The 6,211-nt window shown below is 38.7% G+C and overlaps 1 long non-coding RNA gene across 1 annotated transcript in view; it reads right to left on the reverse strand.

The window, feature by feature from the left end:
• Positions 1-5,970, reverse strand: part of LOC131825970 (uncharacterized) — a 43,183-nt gene extending 37,213 nt beyond the window's left edge. Inside the window, exon 1 of the long non-coding RNA XR_009351384.1 lies at positions 5,825-5,970. This is a non-coding gene — a long non-coding RNA (uncharacterized LOC131825970). The remainder of the gene's footprint in view (positions 1-5,824) is intronic.
• Between the last annotated feature and the right edge of the window lie 241 nt (positions 5,971-6,211).

Here is a 6,211-nt window from a genome sequence, read left to right on the forward strand (position 1 = left end):
TACTATTAGGTGACGGGGTGTGGGCCTATTCTTATTGATATTGAGGGGTGTTCTCTGAACCTCCTGAATTTTGATGCTCGTTCCCTTTGCCATATTGGGGAAATTCTCCCCAATAATTCTCTCTAGTATACCTTCTGCTCCCCTCTCTCTTTCTTCTTCTTCTGGAATCCCAATTATTCTAATGTTGTTTCGTCTTATGGTGTCACTTATCTCTCGAATTCTCCCCTCATGGTCCAGTATCTGTTTGTCCCTCTTTTGCTCAGCTTCTTTATTCTCTGTCATTTGGTCTTCTATATCACTAATTCTTTCTTCTGCCTCATTTATCCTAGCAGTGAGAGCCTCCATTTTTGATTGCACCTCATTAATAGCTTTTTTTATTTCAACTTGGTTAGATTTTAGTTCTTTTATTTCTCCAGAAAGGGCTTTTATATCTCTCGAGAGGGTTTCTCTAATATCTTCCATGCCTTTTTCGAGCCCGGCTAGAACCTTGAGAATTGTCATTCTGAAGTCTAGATCTGACATATTACCAATGTCTGTATTGATTAGGTCCCTAGCCTTCGGTACTGCCTCTTGTTCTTTTTTTTGTGTTGAATTTTTCCGTCTTGTCATTTTGTCCAGAGAAGAGTATATGAGGGGGCAAGTAAAATACTAAAAGGGTGGCAACAACCCCAGGAAAATATGCTTTAACCAAATTAGAAGAGATCCCAAATCGTGAGGGGGGAGAAAGGGGATAAAAAGAGGTTCAAAAAGGAAGAAAGAAAAAAAGAAAAGAAAAAAGAAAGAAAAAAGAAAGAAAAAAAAAGAAAAGAATTAAAAAAAAAAAAAGAAAACACCTAAGAAAAATATAAAAAAGAAAAAATATATGTATTAGATAAACTAGTAAAAAATCGTTAAAAAAGAAAAAGGTAACAGTTAAAAAAAAAAAAAATTTTTACCCGAAGGCGAGAAAAAAAAAACAAAAAATGAAAAAGAAAAAAATTAAATTAACCGCAAGACTAAAAAAAATCACAGGGCAAAAGCCATGAGTTCCGTGCTTTGCTTTCTCCTCCGCTAGAATTCTGCTGCTCTCCTTGGTATTGAAACCGCACTCTTTGGTAGGTCAACTTGGTCTCGGCTGGATTTCTTGTTGATCTTCTGGGGGAGGGGCCTGTTGTAGTGATTCTCAAGTGTCTTTTCCCCAGGCGGAATTGCACCGCCCTTACCCGGGGCCGGGGTGAGTAATCCGCTTGGGTTTGCTTTCAGGAGCTTTTGTTCCCTGAGCGCTTTCTGTAGAGTTCCGGAGGACGGGAATACAAATGGCGGCCTCCTGGTCTCCGGCCCGGAGGAGCCGAGAGCCCAGGGCCGCACTCCTCAGTGCGCGCTCTGAGAACCGCGCCCAGTTACTCCCGTCTGCCTGACCTCCGGCCGCGCTCCGAGCTCACCGAGCCTGCGACCGGTTCAAGGTCACCCCGAGGTGCGAGCTTACTGTCGGCTCTGTCTCTGTAGCCGGCTTTCCCGTTCCAATACCCGCAAGCTCTGCGACACTCAGACACCCCCGATCCTTCTGTGACCCTGCGGGACCTGAGGCCACGCTGACCCCGTGTGGGCTTCGCCCCGGGTAGCCTCTGGAGCGATGTCCCTCAGCGGAACAGACTTTTAAAAGTCCTGATTTTGTGCGCGGTTGCTCCGCCGCTTGCCAGGAGCCGGCCCCTCCCCCCGGGGTCTATCTTCCCGTCGCTTTGGATTCACTTCTCCGCTGGTCCTACCTTTCAGAAAGTGGTTGTTTTCTGTTTCCAGAATTGCTGTTCTTCTTCTCTTCGATCTGCCGATGGATTTTCAGGTGTTTGCAATCTTTAGATAAGCTATCTAGCTGATCTCTGGCTAGCTGAAGTAGTCTGGGCCTGCTACTTCTCCGCCATCTTGACTCCTCCCCCCAGGTTTCTCATCTTATCTTGGTTATCAGGAAGCCTGTATTTCAATGTAATGCTAAATTATACTCACTATTTTGGTATACTTCAAGAGCATAGTATTTCAGAGGGCACAGTGACTAGAAACATAGACTTTAGAATCTGCCATAGCTATGTTTAAATCCTGACTCTGCTCTTTGACAACTGTATGTCCTTGAACAAGTCACATTGAGCCTCAATTTTCCCATGTATGAAGTGGAGATAAAAACAGTACTTACTTCATAGGGTTCTTATGAAGATTTAATGATTTATTACATATAAAATACTTAGAAACAGGCCTGACACTAGTATTTCCATAGCATGTTTATATCTCTATTTTTTGCTTTAATATTTTTATTCTAAACAACTTTTTATTCCTTTTGTAAACAGGTAAAATACGAATATAAATGTTAAATTAGGGAAGGGAATACTGAGTTAAAAAAAGAACCTGAACACTTTAGAGGAAGAAGTTAATAAATGTAACCGTAGAGTTAAAATGTCTGTGCACTGAATTTCTGAGTTTTCTTTTTATTCTTCCTTTGAAATACATCTATTAGTGGTTAGGTAAGTTAGAACAAAAGCGGACACGATGTGGCACTTGGGACACCATAAAATAATGCCTGGTCAAAAAGGTGAGAACTTTGGCAATTTCCCCTTATTGACAGAAATGGGAATTAATCTTGCTGGTTGGTCACAGGGGTGCTATTTTCAGTGTGCCCTGAAGTACTGGTCCACTTCCCTTTGTTCCAGCGTAAATTTCATTCTTAGAGAAAATCACAGCATGGCTACTCCAAATATGGGAAGCTCTGATTCAAAAGATAAAGCAAAATTAAAGTGATCGAGACACAAATCACTAAAAAAGATGTGGTCATGCATCAAGTCTTAATAAATCAAAATGATGATGCATTTTGAATCAAAATTTGACAGATTTTGGTATGTATGAATATTTGTAATTACTGAAGAAATGAAAAAAAAACAAGAAGCAATTGGCAAAAATATTTATGTTGTAAAAATGGTCTATCTAAAATGCAAACCTACATCCAATTGTTTTGGAACTAGGAAAAGGTTTGGGAAATTGTAAAGCTTTTCTTTTAGTTCTGCTAATTTCTCTAATTTAACATATTGTAGAGCACTAAAGTTCCTGCTTTGTTATATTAACACTCTTCCTAACAAGTCTTCTAGCTCAAGAAAAAATATAGTTGAGGAATTTAGAAATGAATCATGTCAAGTCTTTAACAGAGAAGCCATAGGTCTATGCAAACCTTTCATGTCAATTAACTATTTCAGTATTAACTATGTTGTTAACCATTGTCCTATTAAACTATGTTGTTCTCCATTGTCCTATTAAAATCTTCACTTGGACTAATCTGCATTGATTGATACAGAGAGGTTATTAACAGTATTGTAATTTTACCAAGTCAAAAAAAAAGTAATTTTTAACCCACAAAATTAAGACTATATCTCAAATCTCTAAGAGCCACATATTTTGGGTTCTGTCTTCATTTAATTCTATCAGGAGAGATTTTCAGCCATGTCTGTTGTCTTATAGATTAGAATAAAATGGCATAGATTCTATTTGGTTGCATTAGTTACTGCCTTCTTCCATATGTTAGTCATCATAATGGAGGTCAGAGAGATAATCTTGCTTTGATTTTCTTTCTTTTGATTCAAAGTAAAAATCAAGAATTCCACTGAAAACACTCAATTATTCATACAATGTGTACTTATTAAATGTCTTTTGTGTATTAAGTTCTTATGAATTTTATCTCTTAAAAAGTGCTTCCTCCATCACCCCTTTATGGTTGGGAATTGGTGTAGTAGAACAAGAAATCAGTATGGCAGGAATTTTCTGATTCTTGTAACAATCCAGAGATTCTCTCATCATAGAAAAATATGCTTGAGTGTAATAGGCTGAAAAATCCACCCCCCAAAAGATATCTTAATGCCCAGGGCCCATGAATCTGTTACCTTACATGGCTAAAAAGACTTTGTAGATGTGACAAAGTTAAGGATCTTGAGATGAGAGATTGTCTTGGATTACATAGGTGAGTCCAATTTAATCATGAGACTCCACGAGTTAGATTTAAAACACCTGATGTGATGGGTGCCTGGTTGGCTCAGTTGGTTAAGCATCTGACTCTTGATTCCAGCTCAGGTCATGATCTCAGGGTCCTGTGATTGCACCCCAAATCAGTATCCATGCTTAGAGGGGGAGTCTGCTTGAGAATTTCTCTCCCTCTCCCTCTGTCCCTACCTCCACTATCATTCTTTTTCAGACAAATAAATATTTTAAAAAATGATGTGGTGACAGAAGTTGCAAGAAATTGGAAGAAGTTAAATTACTATCTTTGAAAATGGGCATGGATGTAGCCACAAGCCAAGGAACACAGGTGACCTCTAAGCCAGAGGAGAGAGGAAAACAAATTCTCCCCTAGAGCTTCCAGAAGGAATGCAGCTTTGACAAAAACTTTATTTGAACCCAGTAAGATCCATTTTAAATTTTTGCCTTCCAGAACTATAAGAAAATATATTTGTGTTGTTTTATCCACTAAGTTTATGATGATTTGTCATATAGGAATAGGATAGGCTGTCATATACAGCCATAGGAATTTAATGTACTATTTCAAGTTTACTGTACTTTTATTTGTATTTGTGTATGTGGTTGATGCAGGGGTAGCCAAGGCGGTACAAAAGTAGAAGCCAATCCTCACCAGTCCCCCAGGGTATGATCGGCTCTTTATCTGTTCTTCCTAACCTCAGTATCAAAAATCTTGTCTAACAATCTCTTTCTGGCCCAACTAGAGACTTCTCAAAGTACCTTAAAAACTCTTTTATAAAGACTTAATGAAGCAATTAGTATTAGTTAAAAATTATTAAAACTGTGATATAGAAATGTTTTCTAAAGAAGTGAATTATTAAAATTATAGATAAATTGATTATATTTTGTTATGCAATTTCTATGCCTTTTTCACAGGAAATTTGTGAAATCATTTGTCATATAATGTTAAGGGAAATGTGTAGGTGTTTCCTAAATGGAAGTCTGCTTCATTTTTATGATTTAGTTCATTGTTACACCCAGTCCTCTTAAAATTTGAGCTCCCTCGTATTAGAATAGAAGACCAGTACATGCATAATTGTGTCTGAATTTCGTTCAAGATTCAGAATCTTAAACCTAGGATTTCTTGTACTAACAACTATGTTTCTTCTGAGTGTCTATCAACCTCAATTTCATTTAACAACCATTTAGTGGTTGCCTCTGAGTGCCATCCTTTGTTCAGGGTATAAAAAAGGTGACAGAAATACCTGTTTTATGGAGTTTCAACCTAGTGAGTCTGGACAAATATGTGAAGGAAAAAATGCTCCTTTGATGTAAGTAGTCTAGTAAATATATCTACTGGAACCACCTTCAAAAACCAAAGAATGGCTTCTTCTCTTTCACTGATGGAGGGGGAAGAAATCTAGTAAGTATATCTACTGGGACCATCTTCAAAAACCAAAGAATGGCTTCTTCTCTTTCACTGATGGAGGAGAAGAGTTGTGGATGATGAAAGATGAGGGAAGTGAGATGGAAAGAGGCATCAGAAAAGGGATATTTGGTGGCCCTACTGATGGGGAACACACATACATACACACCCCTTGCCATGTGGAATGCTTTCACAAAAAAATATTCACCCACTACCACAAATTTAATGATGATTATCTTCTGGTGCTCCAGTAAGTGCTGCCTGTGGTCCAGAGGGTCTGGTTTTGCTGTTAAGCAATTCCATGCCTATGTATGAATTGTTCACAGTGTCTTCACTGTGAATGAGGAAAATGAGCCAGTAAGGGCTATCCTGGCTTGGTCCTTGAGCACTGCAGCCTGCAGCATCTTGACTAAGAAACTTAGAGTCATGGGGTACCTGGGTGACTCAGTCCATTAAGCGTCTGCTTTCAGGTCAGGTCATGATCCCAGGGTCCTAGGATGGAGCTCCATGTCGGGCTTCCTGCTCAGCAGGCAGCCTGCTTCTCCTCTCCCTCTGCTTGCCACTCCTTGCTTTTCCTCTCCTTCTCTCTGTCAAATAAATAAATAAAATATTTTTTTTTAAAAATTATTTTTAAAAAATGATACTTAGAGTCAAGATATGGAAAGCCTTAGCTCTAGATGGGAAGCAGTGAAGTAGGAAGTACGGGCTCCTCAAATGCCCATAGAAAAGACATTCCACCTCTGGTCTTTGCTTTCAAACTATATTGATTGAGAAATTTAATTAGACGGTCTTTATCCTTCCTTAGCTCCAGCATCCTATGAT

The sequence above is a fragment of the Mustela lutreola genome, chromosome 2, assembly GCF_030435805.1.
Source record: "Mustela lutreola isolate mMusLut2 chromosome 2, mMusLut2.pri, whole genome shotgun sequence".
Taxonomy (NCBI): domain Eukaryota; kingdom Metazoa; phylum Chordata; class Mammalia; order Carnivora; family Mustelidae; genus Mustela; species Mustela lutreola.